We start from the raw sequence: 16,867 nt of genomic DNA, 5'->3' as shown, positions 1-16,867 counted from the left end.
ATTAGATTAATAAATTTTAATCAATTGTAAAATCTATCAAATGAGGCAGTGGTGAGGTCCTGTAATTTATAATACATAAATTTTTAAAATTTGATAAAAATCATAATGAATTATGTGTGTATAAATCACAATACTGACTTGAAAGGATGATGTTTGTACCTCCATGTAGCTTAGTTCTGTAGTCCCAACAACACTCATGGTGACATAGTCCTAAAATCAAGGATACATAAACCTTGAGCCAAAATTATATATACATGAATTAAAAAGTACATAAATTTAAAAAGTACATAACTTAGACTACATTTTTTTGAAATTAAAACATATATATCATACCTAAGTAGTAGCCAGTGTCATAGATGTGTCTAGAGATATGCTGCCATGATGATCATCAACATGTCTGAAATGGTCAAAAGATGAATGATTTGAAAATAGACTATATTGGGGCCTCTATGCATAAGTACAACCCATTTCCTATTTGTAAAATCAAAATACATTATTGTACATGAATCAAAGTTGAGGATAAGTTAATAACAATGTGCACATAAAAATAGTACAAATTATTTGTCTTCAAAATTTGTTCATACCCTAAGTATTTGAGGTTTTACCTCAATGGTCAACAGATCAAGACTTATATAAGCATCAGATTGTGTAACAGATGACAATCCCTATAAAATAAGCTAAAAAGAATATATGAGCACATGTTATTAAATTCATGTTCAAATGTACATTATTTATAGAATAATTCAAAGTGCATATCATATGAGGGATGCCAATGTTTGAAGGTCTTGAAAAAAAACTATACTCCCTCCTAGGAGGAACAATATCATCCATTCTTTGTTAATTGAAAATCAACATACATTGTTAATACAATTATGCATTTATGGAGAAAGTAAATAATTATGTACTTTAAAATTCTTAAAATTAAATTTTAACCTACTGCTCCTGACTCTCTCCCTCTCAACAAACAAGGTCAACAAATGACTCAACATCAATCTCATCACTCCCACCACCATAAGAAGTGTACTTCTCATCATCGAAACTAGCATCCTCAACATAATGGTCATCCTATACTACATCATTATTAGTCTTGAGTCCCCTGCATATAGCTCCACAACTAGTACAAACATGTCCAAGTGGACGAATATGTGTCACATACACCTGCTACTCTACTAAATTCCTTGAAAGGGCAGTCAATGAAGTAAGAGAAGATGATGTTTCTTGATGTATGAGAGACATTGGGATAACTTGTATAGGAAGTGGTACAAGAGGCTAACAACATCTTTGATTCCTCCTATTATTGTTGAGTTTTGTCATAGGCCTATCCTGAGGCATCCCTCCACCAACCCCCTAAAATGCTCTAATATCAAAATATTTGGGTTTCAAATCCAATTCAAACTTGGCCCATAGTTTCTTAAGAAAGTAGCTAGGCACCTCATGATTTGTGTGTGGTAGATGGCCAAATACCATCCACCACTACTCCCAAAAGTGTTTTGGTATATGCAGATGCATGCACCATCTAATATATCTATGAGTCTTTTTCTCACATATCTCAAGACCTGTCTCAAGGTTTACAAAATATCTTTCAAAATGCCCTTTATTTAATTTGAGCTAATCAACCTCTTTATAGATAGGCCATCAAAATATAAGGCATGCATATTTTGTCTCCATACTCTCAAGCTATCAATTTCACTATCCAAATGCTCAATATAGTGTACAACACCTTTCACACTATCTACAATGCGAGTTAGGTGGGCGGTGGGTGGTGGGCCTCATGCCTAATGGTCTGAATATCTTGCATGATGTCACGAAGGTTATGCCTCATGCTTTACCATAGATCCTCTGTGGTAGGTGGTGGAGGAGGACTACATGGTAGTGTAGGTGTGGGTGCAGGTGGAGGTGGAGGAAAATATGGAGGGGGCACAAGAAGGGGCGTGGTGGGGGAGTGGGAGGGGAAGGGGGTGGGTCCATTAAATATAATTTGCATATATGCAAACAAAATAAAAATTTATAAAATTACTATTTAATAAAATAAATCTAAAATATCAATTATATAATTGTACATCTTTAAAACCATATCAATTTACATTTAATACATCTTTAATTACTTGAATATAACAAAAAGAGGAGAGTATATATTTGGAGTAAAGAAACATTACAAACATTATAAACATACAAAACTGTACAAAGTATAGTAAAAAAATCTACTTTAACAAATTATATGAAATAAAATAAAATCTTAAATAATATTTAAAATAAAGACTAAATAAAAGTGAATGCTCAATGTCCTTTCTTGGAATCTAAAGTAATCCAAAAAATAATAATCTAAGAAACAAACCGTAATGATAAATTTAATTTAATTTTAATCTACACCAAATAGAACCATAACACTAACACTAAAATAAATTTAAATACATAAGTAGACTTTAATCTTAAGGCTAATTGAACATTATACCAAATTAAAGCCTAATCATAATATAACACTCCAAAAATCTATTAATAAATTAACTTAAATGTGAATTCTAAAAAGAACTAAATGATAAAATAAATTGAATCATAACTACAAACCAAACTAATATCTATGACAATATGAATGGTAACTTTAAACAAAATAAAATAATGATCCATAGAGAGAGAGAGAGAGAGAGAGAGAGAGAGAGAGAGAGAGAGAGAGAGAGAGAGAGAGAGAGAGAGAGAGAGAGAGAGAGAGAGAGAGAGAGAGAGAGAGAGAGAGAGAGAGAGAGAGAGAGAGAGAGAGAGAGAGAGAGAGAGAGAGAGAGAGAGAGAGTTATAATTTTAATATTGAATTTAATTTTTATTAATTAATTTATATTTATGTTAAAGGTTTTTAATTTTGAATTTTATTTAGTATATATTTCTATAAAAATTAGATTTTTATTTAAATTTTAATTAATTATATATTTAAAAGTATATTTATTCTAATATCACTTTTTTCAAATATAAATGTTGTGTTAAGGACTTGATTATATAAATGTACATCTTTAAAACCATATCAATTTACATCTAATATAACTTTAACTACTTGAATATAATAAAAAGAACAGAGTATATATTTTGATTAAAGAAACATTACGGACATCATAAACATACAAAACTATACAAAGTATAGTAAACAAAACCTACTTTAACAAATTATATGAAATTAAATAACATCTTAAATAATATTTAAAATGAAGACTAAATAAAAGTGAATGCTAAATGTCCTTTCTTAGAATCTAATGTAATCCAAAAAATAATTATCTAAGAAAAAAAACTCTAATGATAAATTTAATTTAATCTTAATCTACACTAACACTAGAATAAATTTAAACACTTAAGTAAAATTTAATCTTAAGGCTAATTGAACATTATACCAAATTAAAGTCTAAGCATAATACAATACTCCAAAAAGCTATTAATAAATTAACTTAAATGTGAATTCTAAAAAGAACTAAATGATAAAATAAATTGAATCATAACTACAAACCAAACTAATATCTATGACAATATGAATGGTAACTTTAAACAAAATAAAATAATGATCCATAGAGAGAGAGAGAGAGAGAGAGAGAGAGAGAGAGAGAGAGAGAGAGAGAGAGAGAGAGAGAGAGAGAGAGAGAGTTATAATTTTAATATTGAATTTAATTTTTATTAATTAATTTATATTTATGTTAAAGGTTTTTAATTTTGAATTTTATTTAGTATATATTTCTATAAAAATTAGATTTTTATTTAAATTTTAATTAATTATATATTTAAAAGTATATTTATTCTAATATCACTTTTTTCAAATATAAATATCAAATTTATATTTAATTTTACATTTAATAGATTTTAAAAGATAGGTGAAATCAAGTTTGAAAGGGACACAAAACCCCAAAGAAAAAGAAGCCAAAGTAAGGACCTATTTTTAGAGGGACCAGCAACCCAAAAATTCAAAGGAGAATTCAAAGGTTGGTTATGTTAAGGATTTGGTTATGGTTGTTTAGGAAAATGGTTTTAGTTAATGCTAGCATTAAAGTTGGGTTTAGGATTAGAGTTACATTCAAGAATCTAGGGTTAAGAGTTTAAAATGTTGCATTCATGAATTAATATTTAAGAGTTGGGCTTAGGCTTAGAGTTACTTTCATGAATCAATATTTTACAATTTCAATTGTATTGAATTTATTTTTTATTAATTAATATTTATATCACATATATTGAATTTTAAATTTTAATTAAATTTTATTTATGATAAATGTTTTAAATTTTGATTTTGATTTCATAGATATTTATATCAAAATTAGATTTAAATTTAAATTTTAATTCATTATATAATTAGAAATATATTTATTGAAATATCACTTTTTAAAAAATGTTTATATCAAATTTATATTTAATTTTACATTTGATTTGGAAGGGAAACATGACTTCCTAAAAATAACATTTAATATAATTTAAAATAGACTCTAGGTTTATGTCATAGTTAGGGATAATGTTTTGTTAAGGGTTTGGTTATGATTGTTTAGGATTAAGATTATTATTAATGTTAGGATTCGAGTTGGGCTTAGGATTAGAGTTATATTCATGAATCTAGGGTTTAGAGTTAAACTTTTAGATTCATAATCAATATTTTACAATTTCAATTTTATTGAATTTATTTTTTATTAATTAATATTTAGATCAAACATATTGAATTTTAAATTTTAATTCATTTGTATTAATGATAAATGTTTTTTTTTTAGTATATATTTATATCAAAATTAGATTTAAGTTTTAGATTTTAATTAATTATATTTAAAATTATATTTATTGCAATATAATTTGTTTTCAAATATAAATATCAAATTTATATTTAATTTTAGATTTGATTCAAAAGGGAAATATAATTTATTGGAAATCACAAATAGAATTTAAGATATAGGTTTATGTCATAATTAGGGCTAATGTTGTGTTAAGGACTTGATTATGATTGTTTAGGATTAGAGTTCAACTTAATATTACAATACATTCATATATACATGTACATAGCTCTAGATCATTTGATATAAATGTAAATTACTAAAATTATATATTATTTAATATATTAAATTTAGAATTTATTTTAATACATAAATATTGATTATTTATTATTGAAAAATTAAAATATTTTTTAACTTTATTTTTTCATATAATGAACTATCAATTCATATATGTAAACATGTATGAATAATTGAGAGACTGCAACACTTACCATTTTTTAATAAATTGAATACATCTACATAAAATATTAAACTTACATTTAATTCAAACATACTTACATCACCCTAAACTACAAGATTACGATTACATGGTTAAGTTTTAGAAATAACATTTTAAGGTATCAGTTCATTAAACTTAGTTAGGTTTATTGTTAGGCTATGAATATGGAAAGGTTTGAAGTTAGTGGATTATTGGTCCCCCAACCCAACTCAATAATCTAGGGCCTTAAAATTATTAATAAATATAAAAATCATTTGAGAAATGTCTTTTATTGTTTGATTTGTTGTGCATGGTTAGTATTTTCAAACTCAAAATGTTATCAGCTTATAAAATTCTCTTCTCTTCAACAAAATGTTCCAATTTTCTTTTTAGTTGATAGTTTTCTTATATAAAATAAATGTTGTAAAACTATTAAAGTATCAAAATTATTTAAATTCTTGAAACGTAAGATGACTTGTTTAATTTTTATTATTAGTTATAATAATAATAATTACCTAAAATAACATATTAATCAAATTTTCAAATAATATAATTTATAAAATAACTAGGATAGATATCTTAAATAAATCTATCTAAAGAAATGTCAAGAGATATCCACTAAAATATAATAATAATTTAATTTACTACATCTAAAATTATTTATATTTCCTTTATCTTCATTTATTTAGTTTTTTACTAACTTAAGCTTTTTATTTCACTTTCTAAAATAATGGATGATTTATATCTCCAAATATTACAATTTAAACAAATATTTTATGTGGTATTTATAAAAATTATTTTTAAAAGTATATTATGCTTATAATAAGATATAACCTTTTGACATTTAGATGTTTGTCAAATTTAACCTAGAAGAATGCCACACACACCATTCCGCACTCACACCATCCCACTACCATTGTAGAATGCCTATCAACAATAATTAATAATATGTTTAAAATATAGTAGATAGTTTAAAAGAATAATTAATATGCTTAAATTATAATTAATATGAAAATGTCAATAATATAATATATTACTCGAAAGTTTCAAATTTTATGAATACATTCAAGATTTTGGATCTAATTTGAGTTTGTAGTCTATTGATTTTTTGAGTTGAGAGGTGTCTACCACTACACATTTTAGAGGCCAGTCACTTTGTTGATCTAATATTTTTAAGTCAACAATGTGAAGCTGTGGTTAGAATGTGAATTTAGTGGGTTATTGTTCCATTCCACTCCACCCCAACGGAGCTCAATAATCGAGGGGCTTAAGTGTATTAACAAATATTTCTTTCAATACTATAGAATTTTTTTTAGTGAATGTTTTTCTTCTATAAAATAAATGTTGTAAAACTATGAAAGTATAAATATTATTTAAATTATTCAAATGTAAGACAACTCATTTATAGATTTTTGGGTACTGGCATAGCCTACAGAAATATAGGCAATGACTAAAGTCTATCAAACATCGCTAATATTTAGCTAACATGTCTATAATACATCTCAATTTTCCTTAACAATTATTGAATGTTTTTTCCAATAAGATATCTTTCCATCATACGGTATAATGTTTTTCAAAGACTGGCCATAATAAAAATTCTCAAACCAAAAACATAAAAATATAGTTTCCTTAACCTGTAGAGGGTCAATTTAACAAATTGAATTCAATATATTATTGAAAGAATGAAGTAGGAAGGTTAAAATCACTGAGAATGGATTACAGATGGCTGCTAATTAATCAAGACTACGATAGCACTGAAGAGTGCCTTGTTATGCCAATACTAGTAAACAAAATAAGCACTAATATGAGAGAGGAGGAATGCTCTGATAATTTCTGAAGTAGTTTTTGGGATCCACCTGAGCTTTTGCCTTGACAAGCCTATCATAGTTGTGGTGGAAATACTTGTCGCCCCAAGCCCTCGCCTGTTCAACAGAAGTAGTCCCATTGAAGGCGCTACCCAGATCAAGATCTAGATAATTCACATAGACAGCCCTTGGTGAATGGGACACGTAAGGCTCCATGTATCTGTAAAGCTTCCTCATCCATTCAATGTAGTGATCATCCTCACTTTTGCTCGTGCATGTTACCTTATACTGAATATCAAATAATATCTCCTTCCGCTGAGGAAAAGGCAACGCAGTTGCAGGAATCCTGTTCATGATTCCTCCTAGAGGAGAGAAAACGGCGAACGCGCTCACCTCCTCTTCCGTAATAGACCACAGCCCTCTCAGGGCAGGTTTCGGCAACGGCGTTGTCCCAAAATCTGACTTAATCTTGAAGAAAACTTTGTTCGTATAATATCGGTTTGTCAATTGGCTCACGTTGGTGCGCCTATCAAAGTCTCCAATTATCTCCACCCATTTCATTTCCTTACAATCTGAAGACCCCATTCCCAACTCGGTGAAAATCTTCCCCATTATTTTCAGCAGCTCGTGCTGACGTCCCAGGTATATTCCTTGAAACGACGCTCTGATGGTTGTGCTGTTGTTCACTTGTATCTCGAAGTACTACACTCGCATGGAGATATCTTCGTCCATTGAAGGACCAACATATTGCCATCTATGAACAACATCCGTGACATTATCGGTGCCCGTTTTTAACACAGTGGATGCTGTTAAAATGGTAGGCACGCTCACCAGCTTCAGTTTCCAGGCATACACAACTCCCCAGCTTCCGCTGTCGCCGCTTCTCAGAGCCCAAAAGACGTCCTCACCCATGCTCTTCTTGTCCATCACTTTCCCTGACGCATTTATCAGCAGGGCATCCAGCACATTATCAGCCGCCAGCCCATATTTTCTCGAGAGGAAGCTCAGCCCTCCGCCGGCAATATGACCGTCGGATCCGATCGTGTGGCAAACTCCGGCAGGGAAAGCGAGGTTGGGCGCATTGTTTGCAATGGCAGAATAGACCTCGCCCAACGTTGCACCAGCCTCCACCCACGCCGTCTTTGCTTTCACGTCCACTGCGATTTTGTTGAGTTTCAGCAAATCGATAAGAATGAATGGAACGTCGGAAGTGTAGGAGAGCCCCTCGTAGCTGTGTCCTCCGCTTCGAACACGAATCTCCCACCCGTTTTCTATGCCGCACAGAACTGATTTCACCAATTGGCTTTGGCTCTCAGGAATAATGATAACGTACGGCCTTGGCGTCTCAGGCTCCGTGAATCGAAGATTTTGGGCGGAGAAATTCAGCAGAGTAAAATTCAGAAGCGGAGGAGGAGATAGTCGTAAAGTTTTTTAGGCCACTTGCATGCAAGCACGACAATAATCCTTCGCCATCTCCGCTTTTGGCCGATGTAGCAGCGGTGAAAGTGCAGCAGGCTACGACTACCAGAGTCAGAAGCAAAGAAAACTTTGCCATCTCTTCTCTTCAACTGATATTATGTTTTCTTCGTATGTGATTCAATCTTCTGCAATTTATAGGCACCAGTTCGGTGGTCTCGCGTTACAAATGTGTAACCCTGCGGATAAGTTCGGTGGTCTCGCGTTGCAAATGTGTCCAATTCTAAACCTAACCATGCCTATAAGCTTTTGCCACCGTTGATTTTGACTTTGGAATTCGATTACAGTCCGCCAACTGTGGAATTATTTGTTGGCATGTGGTAATTCCCACCGCTGCCGACAATCTTGGGCAATATTCCAACTATGAACCTTCCCACTGCCCTTCTGTGTACACTGTTTTGTTTCACTTTTTACATGATAAATTTTAGATCCACCATGAATGTGCATGGTTCAATCTTGGACAATATTTCAACTATGAAACTTCCCACCGTTCTCCTGTGTACACTGTTTTCTTTCACTTTTTACATGATAAATTCTAGATTCACTATGAATGTTCATGGTTCTAGATCTTTCTTAGTTCTTTATAAATGGAGACACTTTTGATGGATGTAATCATAAGACAAAGAAACAATAATATAAATAAGGTGATAAGTATGCTTTAGCATCTAGAATGACCCCTTTCAACAATGTAGTTGAAAAAAGAATTTTACAATCTAGAAGCTCAAGCCTAACGTTCTTGAATTATGATATACAATAATATAATTTCTTTAACGATAATGAACTCAAATGGCTGACTTCTACATACTTATTAAATCATATATACAATATACAATGCTGTCTTTTATAGCTATATACCATGCCGACTTTTATAGCTATGAAGAATAATTATATTAACTGGATCATGAAAATATTTGAATTATGATATATAATAATATAATTCCCTTAACCATAAATGCACTCAAATGACTGACTTCTACTGCTATGAGTTTCCACATCTTTGAATTAGATTAGTTTCTTTATTTTTTAAATATCGATGCGAGAATTCTAGAATTAATTTGTCAAAATTCTTTTTTGAATGATATCTTATTTTAAAAATAAATTAATATTTCATTATAGAAAAATTATTTGATTTTGCTTTCAAATCATATAAATTGAAATTTATAAATATTTACTTTAAATAAGCAATATACTAATTTTAAAGCATTACAATAAAAAATTGTTCATCATTTACATACATTTAATATTTATATGTTAATGAGGTTGTTCCATTTCAATATTTCATCTATAATTTTTTATGATGAATAGTTGTTGATTCTGACTGAGGTCGTGTGAATTTTGGTAGGATGATCTTGTATTCCCAACTCTTTTTTGTGAATTGTAAATAATAGAAAAGGACTATTCATAAATTTAAAATAATTGAATAAAATGAATGAAAGGCGATCGAAGGCGACCGAAGTTAATATGCCCATTCATTATTGTTACACGGAATTCGTACCCTTTCTCTACAATCCCAATTTGTTTTTGAATCGACGATCATGGATGCTCAATGGGTGTGCAAGACGATGGTAGGCATCGTGTCTGTCTATTCCCTCCCAGCTTCTTGCCCTTCTGGTTGTGCCCATGGAGTGCGTGCCACCAACCTGTTGTAGCTTTCTGTCGTCGTGGCGAACTATCCCTAAGGGAAGGGTGTTAGAAGTAGTCAAACACCTGTCATCAAATAGCTATGATAGAACATTCAGTCTACTGCCAGTCTGTCATCAATAAGTTACAACAGATCTTTCAGTCTAATGCTAGTATGTAGTGCTTGCCTAATCAACAAATAAATAAACTATCAGTGTTGTAACACTCCTCCTTCCATGCACACTTGACTTTGCCCACTTAGGAGATAGTTCCGGAAACTTGTTATTGATATCCGACTAGTGAATGTGCTCTTTATATAGAGGCTTAACCACAATGGATTGATTATATAAAGAGTTTACAGATCAATAAAATTTGTCTTGCTTTCTCAGTTTTATTCTGTCTTCTCTCTATATTCAATATTTTCAATATGGTATCAGAGCATTATTGACACTTGGGCTGTGGCAAATTTTTGGTATGTGTGTATTTTTCTATTGCAGGTTATAATCTGATTGAGCAACATCAATGAGATCTTTGGATGTTTGGAAAGCGAAGATGAGGAGTGGAATAATTTGTTTTGTTTGTTGAAGTTGCTGCCTAAAGGAGAATAAAAATGTTCGGTAAAAGATTACTCAAGAGAAGGGCTGCTTGCATTTTGTCGAGAAGAATGAGATTGTTGGAGGTAAAATTATATATTTTATCAATGTAGAGAAAAATTCATAAGAATTTGGTGTGATATTGTTGAGATGGTGATCATGTTCAATAATCTTTCATTTCAATTCTTAAGGGCATAGATGAAGAAATTTTAAGTTGTCACTATGATTGTGAAATCTAATAAAATGCCAAGTCAATTCAAAGAAAGTGTTATTTGTGGATTAATAGCAATGGGGAAGCAAGGTAAAAGAGTGTTGAAGGCAAATGCAAATTTAATTTCTGAGATAGACATTTTAGAAGAAGAATTAATAAATGTGAAGAAAGAAAATAGAAATTTAATTTGTGAGAAGAATTGTTTGACTACTTCTAACAAAAAGTTTTTACTATATTGATGGACCATGTATCTAAAAAATATTCCTAGAGAACTAGCGAGGACAGTGGCTGGGTACCCATGTGACTTGGTAGATGGATTATTTTTCATATGGACTCAATATTAGTATGCTAGAGAAAAGTTTAGAGTTGGTTTACTTATCATTGGATCAATGGTTTTGTGAAGTTTGAAGGGTTTGTGGTAATCCAAAACCACTTGTTTAAGTAAATCTATTGAACGGTTTGTGGTAAGCCAAAACCACTTATTTAGGTGAAAAACCTAAAAGTCTTGAAGGGTTTGTGGTAAACCAAAACCACTTGTTTGGGTGAAAGATCTGTTGTAACTTATTAATGACAGACTGGCAGTAGACTAAATGTTCTATCATAGCTCTTTGATGACAGGTGTTTGACTACTTCTAACAAAGGGCTCATGTGGCCACTGACAAGCTTCTATTCTCTACTATTGTAGATGTCTTGTGCGGCCACGAAGCAACCTCTGTGCTTGATTATGGGGTCTTGGCTGAAACCGATTGTAAAAAGGAAAACACTCATGATATCTACTATAGGTTGGGTCACAAATTTTTGCAATTTGTATTTATATATTTCCATTTGTTTGTCAGGCATTTTGTGGTATATGGAATGCTTAAAACCCTAAATGGGAAAGTTTTTACAGTTTGGCAGAGAAACTTGTAACCCTGCTTATTCTCTCTTTGAAACTTTAGGTATTTGGCTCTTTTATATGTATTTTGTTTGTTGAGTACTATGTCCTTGAACTCCATATTTGTTTTTTCGAAAACGTCATTACAAATCATGAAGGTTGATGATTTTTTTAGCCTATCTTGTGCGCCAAAAAAAATATAACCCAACAATTACAAATTAATTGAACATTGAACTCTTTGAATATCCAAATATTTCATGAAAATATAAATGTGCATAGCCTTTTTTTTGGGGCTGTGACATTATTTCCCTTTGGATTTATAATGGCAACCAAGGAATGGATTTCGTTTTCGATGGAATTGGTCATGCAGATTGCAGCAAATGACCTATTGTTTCAATAATAGGCCAAAAAGTTATTAAATGATTCGACCAGCGGCAACAGCCATGTAAAAAATGATTTTAAGGGTATGTTGTTCTTGCAAGTCAAACTCTGCAAAACGTTTGAACTTACTGAGATTTTCCATATCCTTTCATTATAGTTGAATCTAATTTTGAAGTATGTTGCTTTTCCACATGTTTGGAGAAACAGATACCTATTTTGATTCTATGACATAAATCTATGATCATTCTTATGATCCGTGTAACATTTGGACTTACTGAGATTTTCCATATCCTTTCATTATAGTTGAATCTAATTTTGAAGTATGTTTCTTTTCCACATGTTTGGAGAAACAGATACCTATTTTGATTCTCTGACATAAATCTATGATCCTTCTTATGATCCATGTATGTTTGTTGTGATTTTAGATATAGAATTTTGGTATGCCAATTAGTAGCTAAACTAAAACATGGATGTCTCAAAGCACCAGGAAAAATAGTATTTGTCTATCAGATTAATAAATTTTAATCAATTGTGGATGCCCATTTTGATTTTGTGATAGAAATCTATGCTTCACCTATGCATATTGTGATTCTATATCACACAGCCTGTTTGAGGAACTGTCTAATGAGGGGAAGGAACAATGGCATTGTCATTTTCATGAGGTAGAGAACCCTAATGAAGTACCCATAATACATTCCTACTTTTTTTGTCATGTCTAATGTTAGTATTGATAGATTTTGTTGATAGACAGATCAAATCAGGCCTGTTGATTAGTCTTGGGGTAGCAGAGATGATTCAGAAGCCAGAGCTGAAGAAATTTGTGAAGAGATATGGAAAATTTTGGTTCACATAGTAGTCTGATAGAGGTATGTCTAAAACTTAAATATAGGAAAAAGTATTTTGTATGCTTTTGAAATGGTAAATGACCCTATCACGCTAGAAAATTTTGGTGATTTTTTCACATTTTTTAATTTGTAGGTGATAGACTACACTTGGGGAGTCCATGTCTTAATAATGCCTCTTCAAGGAGAGACTTGGGGTCAGATAAAGGAAGATTATGCAAGGTAATGAGATGGAAAATACAACATTTCTACAAGAGAAGGTAGACAACAGAGTTTGCATTGAAGGGCTAGAGAAATCAACAATGGTGGATTTCACAAGAAGCAGTGAAAATGGCATTACACTAGGTTGATTTAGATGTTATAGTTGGATAGACTAGTATACAACCATTTAATAGATTGGAAAATAATGGACTAGGAGGCTCTTCTCTTTGACTAGAAGTGTGAATATGTTTACCCATTTGTTTTGACCACAGACATGTGGACATTCAACTTGCACACGTCGTCACTTCACTCTTTCATGTATTAAATTATTTTTCTATAATGCGGGATATTCGTAAGGTTTGACATGAAAAGTTGTAGGGAAAAAGAAGAAGAGGAAAGGTATGATACAAATTTCAGTGGAACCGAATATCTAGAATTACTAGTATACAACCACCCATTTTATGCAGATTATTTTCTTTTAAAAGAAGTAGACAATAGTAGAAATACTACATCATAAAAGCATGTTATAAAGGCAAGGATAACACTTATGACTTTGATGTACAGGTAAAAATATTGGGGCAAGCTTTTACATTCAATGATTCAATCGGAAGATTACCAACTTATCACTTTCAAATAGAGAAACATTGGGCTACTAGGTTTTTGATGCTACTAGGCTAGGCTTTTGATGAAGATGGATTTTGTTTACTTTATCTTAAAAGATTAGATCACTTAAGACATGACTTTTATTTATAGGTGCTTGCAAAAGAGACAAATATTAGCTATGAGCATATTGTCAATAATCAGGTATGAAAGTGACAATTGAAAATTTATATTTGGGTAAGATCTCTTTGGTCAGTTGTTTAAATTACCTATGTAATATAGGATTTGTTGGTCATTTTCAGGCTTTAGATATTTATGATAGGTATTGTCAAGTATTGGATTTCAATGGAGTTCATGTAAGAAATTTGAGGCAATTGCTTTGGGAATAAAAGTAGTCAAGGAAACAACACCAAATATTCATTTGATACATTTCATATCTTATGACATTTGAATTCATTAAATTTTTTCAGAGTTTAATACTCCTGCATTTCTATGAACCTTTTATTTTAGGTCATATAGGTACCACATGTCAAAGTGGTTGTCATAATATTTTCTTTGCATTTTGGTCATCCACAAAATTACAAATAGTAGCAATAGATCATACAAGTTAGCTTCAGATTATTTATGTTGGAAGTCGTAAGTGCCATAAGATAGAGCAATGCATATTCTCAAAATCTAGAAATTATGGTGGTGTGAAAGGTAATGTTTATTATAGAAATTAAAGAAATTATTGTAGGAATGGAAATAATTGCATCGTACTTTGGAAACTATGTTCCACTGCTGAAATATAGAGGCAATCTCAAAAAAATTGGGATTTCATATCAAGTGTAAGATGTTAGTTTAGTTAGCTTTGGACAACTACTTGTCCATTTTCTCTTATTTAACAAAAAAATGTTTTGCTAACTAATTGGTTAGGTTAGAGACAAATATTTTTCAATTAATTGACTACTTTTGGAAACAACTAGAAACCAACTTGGTTAGGGTTGTTAAGTTGTTTTAATCTCGATCATCAATTGTAAATTGATCTTGGCCATTGGTTTCCCAACAAGAGTAGTATAAAAAGAGGTTAGGGTGGCATTTGGAAGAACAAGAAAGAAGTTTGGAGAAACATTTGCAGTGCTAGCAAATGAGTTTGTAAGTTTGTAGTGTTAGCAAGGGCACAGTGTTAGCGTGGGATTAGTAGTGGGGAATATCAGTAGGAGCAATTAGGAGGTTGTCAGAGTTCTGCCAGTGACAAGCAAAGAATTTTGTATGTCTTGATTTGCTAAAGTTTAATATAATTCCTCATCTATAGAACTAGCTTTCCCTTAGGGGCTTTTCTAGGGATAATTTGTCCGAAAATATTGTGTTCATTGTTTTGCACATTTCTTTCCTTATTTTATAAGTGAATTTGCAGTTGTGTTATTTTTTGATATTAGCTCAGAATTTATTTTCAATAGTTTAATAATCTTTTAAGATAGGAGATTAATAATCAGTGACAACAATAGTTGATTTTTCACATGGTATCAGAGCATTGTTAAGGGTAGATGAGTTTTTCCCCAGGAAAGAAATTTTGATCTCTTTAGATTTATTATTGCTTTAATCCCTTGAGATGGCTTCATCTTGTTTGAGAGATCAAGACAGATTGGATGGCGCCTCGAATTTTGGTGTCTGGAAGGCTAGAATTTCTTTATTGTTGGAAGAGAGTGGTATCAAGGATCATGCTACTAGTGTTGTACATGTACCAATGGATGCATCATAGCTTGCAACACATAAGAAGGATGATGCCAAGGTGAGGAGGATTATTCTTGATGGGGTCAAGGATCATATTGTTCCACATATCATAGAGCTAGATACGGCAAAGAAGATGTGGGATGCCATTCTAAATCTATACTAGAATCCTACCACCAATAGGAATTTGATTCTTAGAGAGAAGCTAAAGAATACCTGAATGAACTAGGGAGAAGATGCCACAAGTTACCTCACTAGGCTCAGACTTGTCAAGGATGAGTTAGTAGCTATTGGAGATAGCCCTAGTGACGACAAGCTAGTGAGAATAGCCCTAAATGGATTTACTAAATAATGAAGTGTTTTTGTTCAAGTTGTTAGTGGACGGGATACTTTATTGAGTTGGGATCAACTGTGGACTAATTTCACTTAGGAGGAGTTTTGACTAAGTCTTGTCACTGGGGCCAACAAGAGTCAGAAAAGTGAGGTGGAACAAGAGAATGTTGCCCTAGTGAGTAAAGGGAAAGCAAAGAAGGGATCTAGCAAAGGATCAAATTCACAAAGTGAGAAGAAGAAGAAGGACCTTTCTAAGGTCAAGTGCTTTGGATGTAATGAGTTTGGCCACTATGTCAGTGATTCCCTAGAGAGGAAGAAGGGTAAGAAGCAGGTGGCAGCTTTAGCAAGTGCAAAAGAACTCTCTAGTAGAATGGAAGATGAGTTTGCACTCATAGCTTGTATGGTTAACTCAACCTCACACTATGTTTGGTATATAGATAGTGGGGTGTCATTTCATATGATAGGAGTTAGAGAGTACTTCTCTAGTTACAAAGAGGAGGACACCAACATCCAGATTTCTATGGGAAACTTGTCCAAACTCAACCCAGTTGGGAAAGGGACTGTTCAGTTTCAGAGGGAGAATGGAAAGATAATTCTTTTTCATGATTGTTGTATGTGTTAGGCTTAGGTATGAATTTGATTTATGTATCTGTTCTTCAGGATAGGGGGTATGATGTACTCTTTAGAGGGACAAATGTGTTGATTAGGCAGAAGGATTGGAAATCACCCATAACTATTTGAATTAGGAGTGGTCACCTTTATAGATTGCAGTTTGATACTCCCAAGGCACTCATGAGCAATAGTAATCCTAGAGATCTTGGAGAGCTATGGCATAGGAGGATGGGCTATATTCATCATGGAGCACTTAGATTGCTTCATGAGATGGTGGCAGGTGTTCGAGAGGTAAACACAAATCATGAAGATGTATGTAAGGGATGTGTGTTGGGGAAGTTCGCGAAAGCATCTTTTCCTAGGAATGACACCAGATCTAAGGGTGTTCTTGATCTAGTACATTCAGATGTTTG

General features: G+C 32.0%; 1 pseudogene; it reads right to left on the bottom strand.

Annotated features, from left to right (window-relative positions):
• Positions 1–6,948: 6,948 nt before the first annotated feature.
• Positions 6,949–8,571, bottom strand: LOC149547143 (berberine bridge enzyme-like D-2 pseudogene; annotated as a pseudogene).
• Between the last annotated feature and the right edge of the window lie 8,296 nt (positions 8,572–16,867).

The sequence above is a fragment of the Cupressus sempervirens genome, chromosome 7 (assembly GCF_028749045.1).
Source record: "Cupressus sempervirens isolate cs-2001-9-10 chromosome 7, ASM2874904v1, whole genome shotgun sequence".
In the NCBI taxonomy this organism is placed as follows: domain Eukaryota; kingdom Viridiplantae; phylum Streptophyta; class Pinopsida; order Cupressales; family Cupressaceae; genus Cupressus; species Cupressus sempervirens.
This window is presented reverse-complemented; position numbering and strand designations above follow the sequence as displayed.